Source organism: Panthera uncia (assembly GCF_023721935.1).
Source record: "Panthera uncia isolate 11264 chromosome D3 unlocalized genomic scaffold, Puncia_PCG_1.0 HiC_scaffold_8, whole genome shotgun sequence".
Lineage (NCBI taxonomy): Eukaryota > Metazoa > Chordata > Mammalia > Carnivora > Felidae > Panthera > Panthera uncia.
This window is the reverse complement of record NW_026057586.1, coordinates 4,535,157-4,551,401: the sequence shown is the minus strand read 5'-3', so window position 1 is coordinate 4,551,401 and position 16,245 is coordinate 4,535,157. Positions and strand designations below refer to the sequence as shown.

At 44.4% G+C, this 16,245-nt stretch overlaps 1 long non-coding RNA gene across 1 annotated transcript; it reads right to left on the bottom strand.

Annotated features, from left to right (window-relative positions):
• Positions 1-5,663: 5,663 nt before the first annotated feature.
• On the bottom strand, positions 5,664-14,370 carry LOC125914364 (uncharacterized). The gene is made up of 5 exons (XR_007455278.1): positions 13,701-14,370; positions 11,337-11,482; positions 7,330-7,451; positions 6,131-6,451; positions 5,664-6,053 (listed from the first exon to the last, which is right to left on the bottom strand). It is a non-coding gene; the product is annotated as an uncharacterized LOC125914364 (long non-coding RNA).
• Positions 14,371-16,245: the final 1,875 nt, after the last annotated feature.

The window sequence follows — 16,245 nt, the reverse complement described above, 5'->3', positions numbered from 1 at the left end:
ATCTTTGAATTCCTCTGACTCCAGCTTGGTACATGATCATAGCCTTTTATCTTTTTTTATGCGCAGTTGAATTCAGTTTAATATTTTGTTAGAACTTTTCATCTATAGTCATGGGTAAAATAAGGTTCTTATTTCCCTCTTATAAGCTGTTTTTATCTGGTTGGTTATCAAAGTTATACTGGCCCCGTAGAATGACTTGGACAGCATTTCCTCTGGAAGAGTTTGTGTAAGATCGGAATGATCTGGTTCTTGAAAATTTAGAAGGCTTCTGTAAAATCTTCTGGACCTGGTGTCCTCTTGTGTGAAGATTTTTAATTACACCTACATTTCTGTAGTAGTTATAGGACTATTGGGGCTTTATTTCTTCCTGAGTCACATGTAGTAGTAAGAGTTTCTAACAGCCCCTCTATCTACTCATGTCTTTCTTCTTTATCATTTATGACATTATCTATTTATAACTGTTCTTTTTCTTTAAGCGATCTACCAGAAGTTTGAAAATACCAACTGTTGTGGCCCCTGGATGGCTTAGTCAGTTAAGCATCAAACTCTTGATTTCAGCTCAGGTCATGATCTTAAAGTTTCTGGGATCAAGTCCCGCTGTTGGGCTCTGCACTGACAGTGCAGAGCCTGCTTGGGATTCTCTCTCTCCCTCTCTCTCTGTGCCTGTTGCCCTGCTTGTGCAAGCTCTCTCTCAAATAAATAAATAAATAAATAAATAAATAAATAAAAGATCAGCTTTTAACTTGGCGAGTCTTCATATTGCTTTGTTTTCTATCTGGCAATAAGTGGTCTTTTGTTATTTCCTTTTTTAGACTTTAGGGAGCTCTCTGTTTTCTCCTAACTTCTGAAGTTGGAAACTTAGCTCACTGATTTTTTTGCTTGCTTTTTAAAAAAGATACAAGTATTTAAGGCCATAAATATATATATTTATAAAAATATAATATAAATATAAAGGCTCTGAAGCATTCTGTTAACACTACCCACAACCTTGGTGGGATAAATCCCACAATATAATATAATATAATATAATACCTCAATTATAAATCCCATATAATTGGTTTTATATATTGCTAGATTTCATTGGCTGTTCTTTTGAGCATTTTTGTGTTAATGTACCAGCAGGCATATTGGTCTATAGTTTTCTTGTGATCTGTGTCTGGTTTTGGTATCAGAATAATACTGACTTCATAGAACAATATTTGGAGTATCTCCCGTTCTTCTGTTTTTTGGAAGAGCCATGAAGGAAGGTGTTAGCTTTTCTTTTAATGTATGGTTGAGTTCGTCAGTGAAGCTAACTGGGCCTGGGATTTTCTTTGTGGAAAGTTTTCAGATTACTAATGAAATTTCTTTACGTGTTATTGGTATATTCAGATCCTTCTCAGTGGTCTCTATCTACTTAGGAATTTATCCATTTAATACAGTTTGTCTATTTTTTTGGCATATGCTTGTTCATAGTATTCCCTTATCATCCTGTTTATTTCTGTAGAGTTGTTAGTGGTGACCTCTCCTTTATTCTTGATTTTAATAATTTGTATCAACTCCCTTTTTATCTTGGTCAGTCTAGCTTAAGATCTGTTGATTTTTACTAATCTTTCCAAAGAAGCTACTTTTGGCTTTGTTAATTTTCTCTATTGTTATTCAATTATTTATTTAATGTTTTACTGTCTATTATTTCCTTTCTTCTGCTTGCTTTGGATTTCTCTTCTTATCTCTTAAGGTGGAAGATCAGGTTATGGATTTGAGGTCTTTCTTCTTTTTTAATATGGGAATTTATAGCTATTAATTTCTCTACAGTTACTGCTTTAGTTGCATCAAAAGTTTTTTTTTTAATTTTTTAATGTATATTTATTTTTGAGACAGAGAGAGACAGAGCATGAGCAAGGGAGGGACAGAGAGAGAGGGAGACACAGAATCCTAAGCAGCTCCAGGCTCTGAGCTGTCAGCACAGAGCCCGATGAGGGTCTCGAACTCACGGACCATGAGATCATGACCTGAGCTGAAGTCGGACGCTTAACCGACTGAGCCACCCAGGCGCCCCCGCATCTCATAAGTTTTGACATATTGTGTTTTTGTTTTAGTTCATCACAGTGTATTTTCTTTTTATTTTCTTTATTTATTTTCTTAATGTTTATTTATTTTTGAGAGACAGAGTGTGAGCGGGGAATGGCAGAGAGAGAGAGAAAGACACAGAATCTGAAGACGCTCCAGGCTCTGAGCTGTCAACACAGAGCCCAACGCGGGGCTCGAACTCACAAGCCATGAGATCATGACCTGAGACGAAGTCGGATGCTTAACCAACTAAGCCACCCAGGCACCCCTCAGTGTATTTTCTAACTCATGATTTCTTCTTTGGCCAATTGATTACTAAAGAGTTTTTTGTTTAATGTCCACAGATTTGTGAGTTTCCCGAATTACTTATTGATTTCTTCTTATTTCATTCCGCTGTGGTCAGAGAACATACTTTGTATGATTTCAGTACTTTTAAATGTACTGAGTCTTGTTTTATGTGTAACATGTTATATCCTTGGAGGGTTATATCCTGGAGAGAGTTCCACGTGTAATTGAGAAGGATACATTTTCTGCTGTCATTGGAGGGAGAGATCTATACATGTCTGTTCAGTGTAGTTGTTTTTCGGTGATATTCAAGTCTATATTTCTTTATTGATCATCTAGTTGTTCATCTATTATTGAAAGTGAAGTATTTATTTATTTTTTTAAATTTTTTAAATGTTTTTATTTATTTTTGAGACAGAGAGAGACAGAGCATGAGCAGGGGAGAGGCAGAGAAAGAGAGGGAGACACAGAATCTGAAGCAGGCTCCAGGCTCCGAGCTGTCAGCACAGAGCCTGACGTTGGGCTCGAACTCATGGAGTGTGAGATCATGACCTGAGCCGAAGTCGGACGCTCAACCGACTGAGCCACCCAGGCGCCCCAAAAATGAAGTATTTAAGCCTTCAATAATTACTATTGAATTGTCTGTTTTTCCCTTCAACTCTGTGAGTTTTTGCTTCATGTATTTGGGGGCTCTATTGTTAGGTACACATATTCTTATTATAGTAGCAACATCTTCCTGATCATTTACTTCTTTAAAAAAAAAAAAAATTTTAGTCTGTGGGAGAGTGCAAGCGAGAGAGGGGCAGAGAGAGGGGGACAAAGGATCTGAACCAGGCTCTGTGCTGGCAGGCTGATAGCCGCAAGCCTGATGTAGGGTTCGAACTCATGAACTGTGAACATGCCCTCAGTGGAAGTCAGATGCTCAACTGACTGAGTCACCCAGGTGCCCCCCGATCATTTACTTGTTATTATTAAAACATGCCCTTCTTTGTCTCTAGTAACAATTTAAAGTCTATTTTATCTAATATTGGTACACCCACTCCATCTCTCATTTGGCTATTGTTTGCATATCTTTTTCAGTTCTTTTACTTTCAAGCTATTTATGTCTTTGACTCTAAAGTGTGTCTCTAGTGGACAGCGTATAGTTGGGTGATATTTACATAACCATTCTGCAAATCTCTGTCTTTTGACTAGAGTGGTTAGTTCATTCACCTCAGTCCTTGGACTTCCTGGTTCTATCTACACTTACTCCCCAGTGATATCATCCATTCTTGTGGCTTTCAATATGATCTATGTGCTGGTGACTAGACCTGAACTCCTCACCTGTTTATCTGTGTCCAGAAGGATAACTAATAGGCATCTTGCTCTTAACCTATCAGTTAAGAGAAACTGAGCTCCTAATATTCCCTAACTATTCCTTCTGCAGATCTCTTCAACTCAGTTAATAGCAACTTCATTCTTGCCACTGCTCAGGCTAAATTCCTTGGTGTCATCCTTGACTTATGTCTTTCTCTTACCCCCAAATCTCATCCATCATCAAATCCCGTTGGCTGTGCCTCAACATATATCCAAGATTCGCTCACTTAGCATCGTCCTACTGCCACCACCAGGTCCATCCATAGCTCTACCTGCCACAATCTGTTCACCCAGCCTCTCCCTTGCCCTCCTGCAGCTCATTCTCAAGAACAGAGAGATATTTCTTTTCTCAAGATCCTCAATGGCTTTCCAGCTTGCTTACATTAAAAACCAAAGCCTTACCATATTTCACATGATCTGCCTTAATTACATCTCTGACCCCATCTCTTGATTCTCTTTCCCTTATATGCTCCATGGTAGTCCCTCTGGCCTCTTGCCATTCTCTGGATTCACTTCCACCTAAGGACCTTTGCACTTGCTGCTTCCACTCCTGGGTGCATGAGGCATTTTCTGTTTTGTCATTGCTGTATCCAGTGTCCAGATTAGTGCTTGGCACACAGAGGACACCTGGTAAATATTTGTCGAGTAAATGAGCAGATGCACTGAGTCCTCGCTCAGCATGGGCTTGGTCCTGCCCTGATTTGACTCCTATGGATGTCTACATCATCGGTCTTAGGCAGTGAGGATCCCAAGGCAATGGCTGGGGCAGAAGGAGAGCTTCCATAGCATTTCCACTCACTTGTTCTCCCCCAGCCAACACCAGTCACCCTCTGTTTCAGCTACAGCCACTCTCACCCTGCTCCAACCCACGTGGGACACCAGTCTCCCAGGGGAATTGCAGTTGCCTATGTGCTGTCGTTTTGACTTGTATAGCTTTCTTTCTATAGCCCAAGGTTTGTTTATGGTAAGAAAGCCAAAAGCCCACGCTCAGTCTCGTATTAGCAGGAACCAGAAACCCTCCACCTGCTAGCTGGTGTTTCAAGCCCTTATGGTTGTGTTACAGGGGATGGGAAAGTGCCACAGGTGGTGCACTGCAAAAGTCCACAGGGTGACTTTCACATGCATATGGCAGCCTCAGGAGGGAAAGGTCTTACTTGAGGACGGTTGTGATTGGACATTGGAGTCCTAGAGGTATGGCATATCTCAAACGCTGATTTCTGTAATCAAGAGAAGTTTTTGTGAGCTCTTCAGAGATAATGTTCTTAGGGCTAGTGTCTCTCACCTACAGTTTACTTGGTTGGCTGATGCTTCCTCTGACTGCTTACGCTTTATCCTCTGCCCTTGTTCCGGGATCCCCTTCTCCAGATGGTTCTCTTGGGTAGATTCTCAAGATGATCCAGGCTGGTTCCCGGCTGCAGGGTCCACACCTGGCCCACAGGAAACTTTGGAAGCAGACCGTTCCCATCCCAGCCACTTCCTCTAGCTCTGCTGGAGCAGCCAGGGCTGTGGTGATTCAGCTGAGGTCATTAGACTCATGACAAACTTTTCAAGTGGCTCAAGGTTGTCAAGCTCCCACTGGGAAGCACCAATATCCAGCACCCCAACAGCTTACTCGAAAGAGCTTTTCATCGACTCCCTCTTCAATCTTTCTGAACAGTCTTGGCTTTGCCAGTGGCCTGGAGGTGACAGGGGAGAAGGGCTAATCTTGTCGGGACCCCTTTGGACACCTCCTGCACCAAGTTCTGCTTGGCTGGTGGAGCCCTCGCACCGGGGTGTCAGAATATCTGGACCTATTGTATTGTTCTTGTCTTTGAGCTTTCTGTCACAACTTTGAAGACCATAGGAAGAGTCGCATTTAACATCTGGTCACACATCTGAAACAAGACAGTTACCAACAAAAGGAGGATGGAAAAGAAAGGCTGAGTGTTTTTATTGGTGTGAGCAAAGTGAACAAGAAGCCCGTGGCTAAGCCAAAACTCACTGTGCAGGAGCACAGACCCCCCAAGTGTTGGTCTAAGACACTGCGAGGTTGGACTTTTCCAGATGGGTTTTCGATCGGAGTTTGTTCATTTCCCAGGAGATGAACGTCACACATGTGGGAAGCTGAATAATGACACCCCCCAACAACAACAAAAATGCATCCACTTCCTAATCCCTGAAGCTTGTGGTCTATCACCCTTTACAGCAAAGGGGACTTTGCAGGTGTGATTAAGGAAGGTTCTTGGAAAAGGAAGAAGGGTCCACGAGCCAAGGAGCACAGGGGGCCTCCAGAAGCTGGAAAAGGCAAGGATGTGCATTCTCTCCAGAGTGCCTGGAAGGAACCACCCTGCTGACTCCTTTGTTGTAGACTTCCGATCTAAGGCCTGTAAGAGAGGGAACAGCTGCTGTTTAAAGTCACTAAGTTTTTGTGAGTTACAATAGTGACAGCAAGCTAACGCACACGTGTTTTACTTGCGTGAAGGTAGGAGTATTCTCCAGGCACCCCCAGAAGTCAGAGAATGGACTGTACAGGTAGGACACTGTTGGCATGCGGGTGCTGGGTGCAGGTGGGGGTTCAGCTGTGTCCTACGGATTTCCAGCAGACATGGAGGGAAACCTGAAGCACTTGAGTGTTGAGCAGAAACTCCGCCACCGGCAGGTTTAAGGATGAGTTCCTCGCGTCCACAAAACCAGCCTCCAATTCCTTTTCGTTTCTTTTTACAACACAGTGAATGGCGACACTTGAATTGTGAGTGACAACAACTGTTTACAGTTTGAAAACCTGCACAATAACCCATGAACAGATTGCGTGTTTGAACTCAACGCTTCATTGATCTTACCCCTGTTTGCCCAACAGGAAACAAATGTTTTAAAGCGGAGTAAAACTTTGTTTGGCGTTCCTGGTAGCGTTTAACAATTGAACCCCATCTGTTCAACAAAAGCTTTAATTGGAAACTTGTTGTCTTTGGTTGTATTGAGGGAATTCTTTATCCAGCCGAAAGAAGTTCACATTAATGTTGCCCTGTGTCTCAGGTCTTAGCAGACCAGGATTACAGAACAAGGGCACATGTCCTCTTCGTATTTATTGGTGTGGCACAATCCCCCTGGTCTGCTCGATGCTATAAATTTGCCCACCTCACGGTGCCCCCAGTTACCTTTCAGTGTTTCTGATGGGGGCCCCACTCTGCTGCAGGCAGCGCATGGGCCCCTCAGATCCAATACCTGTTGCCTGTAGAGTTCCCTGGCAAACCCACACGCATCATGAAGACAAGGTCTCCTCTGGGAGCTGATGTTGGCGGCTCGGTGCCGAGGTGCTGCTGGCCTTAAGGTACAGGCAGGAGAGTGGCTCCCCCCACCCTGCTCTGCAGCAGCACCTGTCCCCCTCCCCACAGGTGCTCAGACCCCACCCTCAGCCACCCCGCTCCGAGTCCTCCCTGGATCCCTCTGCGGGAACCTCGTACATGGCCCGAAGGAAGTGTGGCAAGGACAACCCCCTGGGGCCCATCCCCCCACCGTGACAGCTCCTCCCGATGACCCAAGCACACCACGTGGAAGAACTTGGGTCACATCAGTGGCCCTTGACACAGGGGCCCTGGGAACTTCAGGAATCTTGACGCTCAGGCTGTATCCCAGACAGGTTCTGCCAGAACCACGAGAGACCTGCAGGGAGATGACGTGGTTTTCACAACCGCCCAGGGGATTTTTCCATGAGCTGAGGTAGATCTCGAAGATCAGCAAGAACATGGGATTTCTGGCACGGATGGTTTCTTCAATTTTCTTTTCTGTAAAATTAAGTATGGTGAAAAGCTATATATATATGTATGTATATATATATATATATATATATATATGTATGTATATATATATATATTTTTTAATTAGACAGCATGATATAAATCACAAGGAGACAGCAGAAGCCTCTGGAATGAAGCCCCCATGTCTTCACGGAATGATCTGAGGCAGCAGCCGGGGCCCAGGGCTGCGTGAACGTTTTGCCTGGTGGTTCTGGGCAGCCCTACCATCCCTCATTAGCCCAGGCTGGTCCCCGTTTGTCAGACCTGAAGGTTTTGGGATTTGGATGTTCTGCTTAAGAAGACAGACACAAAATGACAAATCAAAGTTAGGTGCAAAAGTGGCTACTTACTTAAAAGTGGGAGAGGAGGCCTGAACAGTAAATTCCACGGTAAAGAACTTCTCCGACTGGGCTGGAAGATCCCATCATCAGTGGGCTCCGGGCGGTGCCGCTCAGCTAGGCACACGCTGAATGTGTGTCCATCCCTGTGTCCTTGTGTGTGGACAGCCGGTACGCTGGCCTTAAACCCTCGAGGAGGGACTCGCACGCTCTACTTTCGCTGGGTTCTAGAAAGCTTCCCCTGCACTCGCACGCGGCAGGGGATGGGAACCGCGGGCTGTGTGCCCCTCCGATCGGGCAGCGTGCAGCTCCATCCGAGCGAAGCCGCCTGTATGCCTGTGCTTCAAAGACGCGCCCACACGCCGTGGGTGGGCCAGTTGTGCTGACGCTGGCTCTCAGGCAGCAGGTGCTCAGCCCCTGGGAGCCAGCTTGACAGCCAGGGACTTGCTTGAGCTCTCCTTCCTCAATGTCTCATCTCCATCAAGAGTCTTCTCCCACGACCTCATTCTTCTATTTTCCTTCCTTTTTCTTCCGCTTCCTTCTGGAAGTACTAGATGCCAGAAACCGCTTGGGCACTGATCATCAGGTGTCTGGCTGACTCAGTGGGTGGATGTGCCAGGGTGAAGGGACCCATCAGGTGTAGTCGGCAGCAGCTTCCTTGGCCGGGGGTGGGGAGGGAGGGCTGGAGAATGGATTTCTGTACCGTGCGCACAGAAGGTGACTGTGAGGTACACGTTTACCCGGTTGAGTCGTGTCCCCCCAGATTCCTGTCCACCTGGAATCTCAGGGCGGGGCGTGCCCTTATTTAGAAGTGGGGTTTTGCAGACATAATTAGGGGGAGTTTGTACTGAGTGGGTGGCGGTGTCCTTACAAGAGAGGAAGGGACACACAGAGGTGCACGTGGGGGCACAGGCCCAAGTTGGAGAGGCGCAGTGGCAGGCCAAGGAATGCCGAGGAACACCTGGAGCCAGCAGACGCTGCAAGAGGCAGGAAGGATCCTCCCCTAGAACCTTCAGAAGGGCCACGTCCCTGCTGCCGATGCCTTGATTGCAGTCTCCTGGCCTCCAGACCTCGAGACAATACACTCCTGCTGCTTGCGATCCACCTGGTTGGGGCACTTTGTTACAGAAGCCCCGGGAGACTCATATACACGTGAATAAATTATTTGAAAACAAGGCCAAGAGTGGCCGGGTGCACATATACACATGGTACTGAGAGAGGCCAAACCCCCAGCCTGAGAGTTGGCGCCACGTGCTTTTTGACGTGGCCTTCGCTCCGCGATCGGAGGCGAGACCTAAAAGCAAACGGGCGCAGGTGCAGTGACACGCTGATTGACCTTAGACCACCTCAAAGGACGCTGCGAGCCAGCCACCGTCTTGAAAACCCTACCTGAGGCCCCAGGAGGTGATGGATGTCCGAGTGCAGAGAATGCCATTGTACAGCTGAGCATTTCTCTGTGCGTTTGGTTGTGTTGCCGCGTCCAGAGAAGAAACCGAGGTTTCCCGGCTGTGTTCACAGCTTTTGTGCAGCAAACACACAACGCACAGAAGCGCTCAGTGCATTTGTCTTCCTCCGGGCTTGCCTAGCCTGCAGCCTGTGGACAGATTGCTATCACCTAAAACACACGGAACTCTTGATGCGTGCCGGAACGCCCAGCGGTCTCAGCTTTCCTTTGCTCAGCCAAGGGTTTTAACGCTGTTTATATTCTGAAACAGGATAGTTTTCTTTCCCCCACCTCTCTCTCTGTCACATAAAAGACCAGCCAGGAAAATAGCTGCAAACTGCCAGGGAAATGTAAAGAAATGATGAATTTTTAAAGTCCCCCAATATACACTTTCCTCCTCAAACGAGAAAAGGAAAGGTACCAGGGGAGTCTGCTGATCACAGAAACGAAAATTGAAAACCTTCTCTCCTAGCCATCCTTACATCATAAGAAGAAACTGTACTGGCTTAGAAACAGGCGGAGACGTAAAGATCGACCACTAAATGCAACGTGTGAGAGTTCTTCTGGCAGAAACCTGCTGTGAGGTATCGGTAAATGGGTATAATTTTGGTGACCACACGTGTTTCTGTTATGTTTTTTACCCTTTATTTTAAATCTGCAGTAAGCCGCAACAAGTGTTGTATGCTTTTAATTAAACTCAGCATTTGGATCCTTTCTAAATAAGCAGTGCAAGATGAGGGGCGGGGAAGCAGGCTTAAACATTAAAAAGTTTTTTCTTGATTAATTATTAAATATAACCCTTAAATACTTGGGCACTTTTAAGTATCGGTGAGAGATGAATAGCGGTATTCTTGCAGCCGAGAGAGGCGATGAACCCTGAAGGCTCGTCGCCAGCTCAGAGGTGAGTCCTGACAACCTGTCCTCTTATAAAGGATGACAAATCCCAGTTAGCATTATTCATTGGCAAGCTCCGAGATCAGTTTGAAATTCTCACAGCACTTGGAAATTCACACACATTAGTCGAGTGGAAAAGATGTCAAGGACTAAAATGAAAAATAAATCATTTTTGTCCACGTCAGTGTTGTAGTAAAGGTGTTCGTGTAAGCAGAACCCTGGCCAGTGCACTTGATAACCAGTCCTCCTCGTCCCTTACTCCAGACCTTTCTACTGTGGTGTAACGTGACTGAGAGCCTCAGGCTGCCAAACCGCCCCTCTGGGCTGGCGTGGGGGTGGGCTGGCGTGGGGGTGGGCTGGCCCCGCCCAGGATCCATCTTACGGATCTCCAAACATTCTTCAGATTTCCCTTCAGATGATGGCTCATTGTGTGACCTCGACTCCCATTCCACCTTTTCAGACTTACCTACTTATAGTAAATACAGTAAGTACAGCTACAGTTTCCCTTTCTCGGACAAGTTAATGTTTTTCTCTGAAGTACAGAGAATGAAGGACTTTGTGAAGTCTGGAGTTAAAAATACAAAGGCAATTAAAATACTTTTTGGACCGTTTCCACATCACTGCTATTGTGAATAATGTCCCATAAAAACATGGGAGCATAGGTATCTTTTCAAGATTCTGAGTTCAATTCTTTTGGATAAATACCCAGAAGTCAGATTGCTGAATCCTATGGCGGTTCTATTTTTAATTTTTTGAAACAGCCTGAATATCCATGGACAGAGGAGTAGATAGAGAGAATGTGGTACATACATACAATGGGATTAAACAAGGGAATCCTGCCATCTGCAACAACGTGGCTGAATCTTGAGGACATTATGCCGAGTGACGTAAGCCAGTCGCAGAAGGGCAGGCACTGCCCAATTCCACTTACGTGAGGTGTCTAAAATAGTCGAACTCCCAGAAACAGAGGGGAGGCTGGTGGTTACCAGGGGTGAGGGGACAGGAGACGAGGGAACTGCCATCCGGTGGGTACGGGGTTTCCGTCACACAAGGTGAATGAGCTCTACAGGTCTGTCGTACGATACCACCCAGGGTTAACAGGGCTGGAGAGTGCACTGAATTTGTCAAGAGAGTGGGTCTTACGTTAAGTGTTCTTACCACAATAAAAAAAAAAAGTGGAAATTCTGTCAAAGTTACCTTTTTTTGTAACTGAGTCATAGCTGTTGTTTCAAAAACAGGCAAGAAACGCATGGCATCCGTTGTCTTTGAGCGTTTTGGTAAGGAACAAGGTGGTCCATCACAACCGTAGACGGAAGATACTTGTCTTCTTTGCTATCCCCACTCTACTCTCATAGCACATGATACATGTTGAAAAAAAGAAACAGAAAGGTAGCAGGACACAGAGGGCAAAGAAATTCTGTTCAGTGTTTGCTCTGAGGATCATACGGAAGCCTACTCTGTGGATGATTAAACATCACAAGTTTGGGGAATAGTCCTTTCTAATGAGGGTTTCTGCATTTTCCCCATATTTAATTAATGCAAGTAACCCAAAGGGAAGGTACCACGATTCAGTTTCCGACTAAATCTAAAGATCTGATCCAAAGATACCTGGAAACACAAAACCATTTGGAGGCTATGTGAATGCTGTCACACACCCAGTTGGTAACTGGCCATAGCATCTTAAAACCTGTTAAGGAATTGATAAGGGGGCTTCCCCCAACCCCCATTCTGTCCAAGGACCATGTGTAGGGCAAGAATTTTGTTTCTTTGAAATTTTGCAGGGACAGGAGGAGCTTGTTTTTTGTTTTTTGTTTTTTTGGCTTGGATGGAATTGCCATGGCCTTAGATTGCCTACCAACACTTGTAACTTGCAAACGTAGAATTTTATGCATTTATTCAGAGGTCCAGCCTCAGATGTTGAGTAAGCAACTGTGAGATTGAGGCTCCAGCCTTTCCAGTAAACATACAATTTTGCTTGATGATGCAGGACTAGGGGGAGGGAGAGCATTTTCACTTTTCTTCCAAATCACTACAGCTGAAAACTACACCTGTTGGACAGCAACCCGAGGCAGGGGAGGAAAGAACAGAAGAAAGCAAGAATAGCTCTATCCATTCATTCGTCTCTTCACTCATCAAGTTCTTAGTGAGCGCCTACTGTGTGCCAGGTACTGGGCTTGTCAGTACCTGAAGCTCAAGTCCAACGTGCTTAGTTACGGCTTCGTGTTGGTATGACACAACCACGACTCCCAAAACATTCTTTCTTTTTTTTTTTTTTTAATTTTTTTTAACGTTTATTTATTTTTGAGACAGAGAGAGACAGAGCATGAACGGGGGAGGGTCAGAGAGAGGGAGACACAGAATCTGAAACAGGCTCTAGGCTCTGAGCGGTCCGCACAGAGCCCGACGCGGGGCTCAAACTCACGGACCTCGAGATCATGACCTGAGCCGAAGTCGGTCGCTCAACCGACTGAGCCACCCAGGCACCCCTCAAAACGTTCTTTCTGAAAGAGTTCTATTGCAAAGGTCTATGTGCTACTCTGACACGTAAAGAGTTCTATTGCAAAGGTCTATTTGCTACTCTGACACGTTAACAAAATGTATCTCTGAAACACCAAGTATTAAAAAAGAAAATCCAGCATTAAGCTGACAAGGCTCCCTTTGCAGACACATGGCTGCCTAACCACCTCTTTAGTAAAATAAATAAATAAATAAATAAGGCTAAAAATGCCTGCAGTAAAAGAGAGAATGCACTGTCCATGTTGCCCAGACACAACAGCAAAAGACAAAAAGCCAGAACTACAGAACTGTTAACCCCAGGCAGGGGTTACTTAGAGTCCCAGTCCCTACTAACTGTATGCCCCCCTGGGATCAGAGACAGCGAGACAGAAGCCGAATTATGAGAGAAACCGAACACTTCGCTCTCAGCCTTTCTGTCTCCTCGGCTCCCTGGTTCTTGTCACAAACAATGGGGTGTGGTACATGACAGACATACTAATCCTGAACGTGTCTTGCAGGGAATACAAGCATTTAGGGCTGGAAAAACAGACTGGCTGAGGCCAAGGGAATGAAAGCAGGGCGGGAGAGAGACTCTCGGAGGCCAGTTCCGGGGGAGGTTAGACTTGACCAGCTGCTTAGGGCTAAGGAAGTGGGAAGCCGTGTGGGTCATTCGTAGCTGCTCGCTGCTGGTCCCCTAGGATTCTACTTTCTTCTTTATGCCGTCCTGCGTGGCAGGTTCTCTCCTAATGTAGTTACCTTCTCCCAAGTGGCCTCCGTGCCCAGGAAAATCTCCGTTTTCCGGGGTGACGGGTGCTCCCACGGCTGTGTGTTTAGTTAAGCTTGGTTCCACAGAATCGAGTGAGGAGAACTATTCTGGAGAATAGGCCGTGACTCGTGCCGGGAACTGGAGGCTGTAGTAGTTGAAAGTAGCATCTAAAGCTTTTATGAGTGGGTCTGTAATCAATAGTAACTTTCAACATCTTGTATTCCCTAAATTCTCAGATAAGGCACAACATCATTTATCTTTCGGAAGTACACCCCACCTCTGGTCAACCGTCCACATACCTCTTTCCTTGTTTTTGTTTCACGGTGTCCCTGTTCCCCAAAAAATCTAGCAGAGAAGAAGAGAAAATTTATTTGCTTAGATCCTTGAGCTAAAATCAGATTCCTTGCTACAAAGCGATCTGCAAAGCATCCTTCACCCGAAAACAAATGGATTGCAGGGCCACCTGCTGGGCATTCCGAGCTGCGCACACCCTGGGTTCAAAGACCAGCTCATTTACTTAACAGCGAGCCAGGTAGTGGTCCTCAGACTGAGACACCCGGGGTCACAGGAGGACTTTTCAAGGAGGCCTCAGAGTTTTGAGGGCACCAATCCCCAGCTGCTCAAATTCTACACGTCCTCTCTCTTAGGGCGGATAGGATGGGACATTCCGGCAGTGAGCTGCCTGCTGTCCTGCTTCCTGCCTTTCCGCGCTCCTTTTAAGACAGTGTTGTAGACTGACTGTGTCCTCCCAAAACTCCTATATTGAGACCTAACCACCAGGGTGATTAGGTCATGAACGGGATTTGTGCCATCGTAAAAGAAGCCCACGAGGCTGCCTTACCCCTGCTACCGTGTGAGGACACGGCGAGAAGACAGCTCTCTGTACAGAACCAGGAAGCAGGCTCTCAACCAGTCCCCAAATCTGACAGCACCGTGGTCTTGGACTTCCAGCCTCCCCAGCTGTGAGAAATAAATCTCTGTCATTTATAAGCCACCTAGTCTATGGTAGTTGTAGCAGCCTGAACACCCCAAGACATTCAGTGCCAGGCATCATTCTAAGTGCTGTACGTTTAATTTTTTAAATTTTGTTAATGTTTATTTATATTTGAGACAGAGAAAGAGAGAGAAAGACCCTGAGCAAGGGGAGGGGCAGAGAGAGAGGAAGGCACAAAATTAGAAGCAGGCTCCAGGCTCGGAGCTGCCAGCACAGAGCCCGACACAGGGCTTGAACTCACAAGCTGTGAGATCATGACCTGAGCTGAAGTCGATGCTTAACCAACTGGGCCACGCAGGTGTCCCTAAGTGCTGTACATTTAACTCAAAAAGCCTCAAATGTCCCAAACAAAGGGGCAATTTGAAATGCCACCATATATTATTATTGGAGAATGCCTCCTTCATCAAGGATGCCTGTTGGCTATATAATTTGTATTATTTCAAGGGGAAGAAAATAGAAGGTCCACCTTCTGACAATTAACATTATATTTCCAAGTAAAAGAATTCCATATCAAGAGTAAATTCTGTATTTTCCTGACTTTTATTCAGATTTGTAAGAGAAACATTTTCATCAACGAACTTTGCCAAATGATTAGTAGGTACATAAATAATATTCACTTTTTACTTGGACTCAAACCCCTTCCTGGCTCTCATTTACCAATAGCTTCTTTTTTCTTTTATTTATCATGACCACATACCTATAAAAACTTTATGAACTTAATGTGTTTATATATTCTACTCTAAGTCCCCTTTTTGTTCTTTTTTTCACTGAACCCTGTCTCATTCAAGCAATAATCTCACTTATAGACACCTGAACTAATTTTTTAAAAGCCAAATAGATATGCTTAAATGATACATTTCTAATAAATTGCTTTTAATATCTAAAAATTCTTTGTCAAATGTATACAGCTGACCCTTGAAAAACATGGGTTTGAACTACATGGGTCCACTCATATGTGGACTTTTTCACATAAATACAGTATAGTTCTGTAAGTATATTTTTTTCTCTTCCTTATAATTTGCTTAACATTTTCTTTCTTCTTGATTACTTTATAGAATATATATACTTTACAGAATATAGATAGAGTATATAATACAAATAACATACAAAATGTTAACCAACTGTTTATGTTATCAGTAAGGCATCCGGTCAACAGTAGGCTATTAGTAATTAAGTATTTGGGGAGTCAAAACTTTTAAATGGGTTTTTGACTGCAGGGGGCATCAGTACCCCTAACACCTGTATTGTTCAAGGGTGAACTGTAATATATTTCCATGGTTTTTATTAGTCATATATGAATAATGATTGTAATGAGAATTTAATCCAGAAAAAAACTTTAACACTTAGAGATTTCTAGCTATAGAAAAGTAAATATTAATTTAAATTTCTATACATATTCTCTTGCAGAGAAGTGTAATAGGATCATCAATAAAAGACTATCAAATGTAAAAATGTTAGTTTGATGGTTAATATAAGAAATAACAAGTGTTGGTAAGGATTCAGAGGACAAGGAACCCAGCATGCACTATTGGTGGGAATATAAACTGGTGTAACATTGGTAAAAAAAAAAAAAAAAAAAAAAAAAAATTGGTGACATTGGTAAATTGGTACAAATTGGAAAACAGTATGGCGGTTCCTCAAAAAATGAAAAATAGACATGCCATACAATCCAGTAATTGCACTTCTGGGTATTTACCCAAAGAAAACAAAAACACTAACTTGAAGATATATATGCACCCCTTTGTTTATTGGAGCATTATCTACAATAGCCAAGATATGGAGGCAATCTAAGGGTCCATTGATAGATGAATGGATAAAAATGTGAGATATATACACAATGGGATATTCCC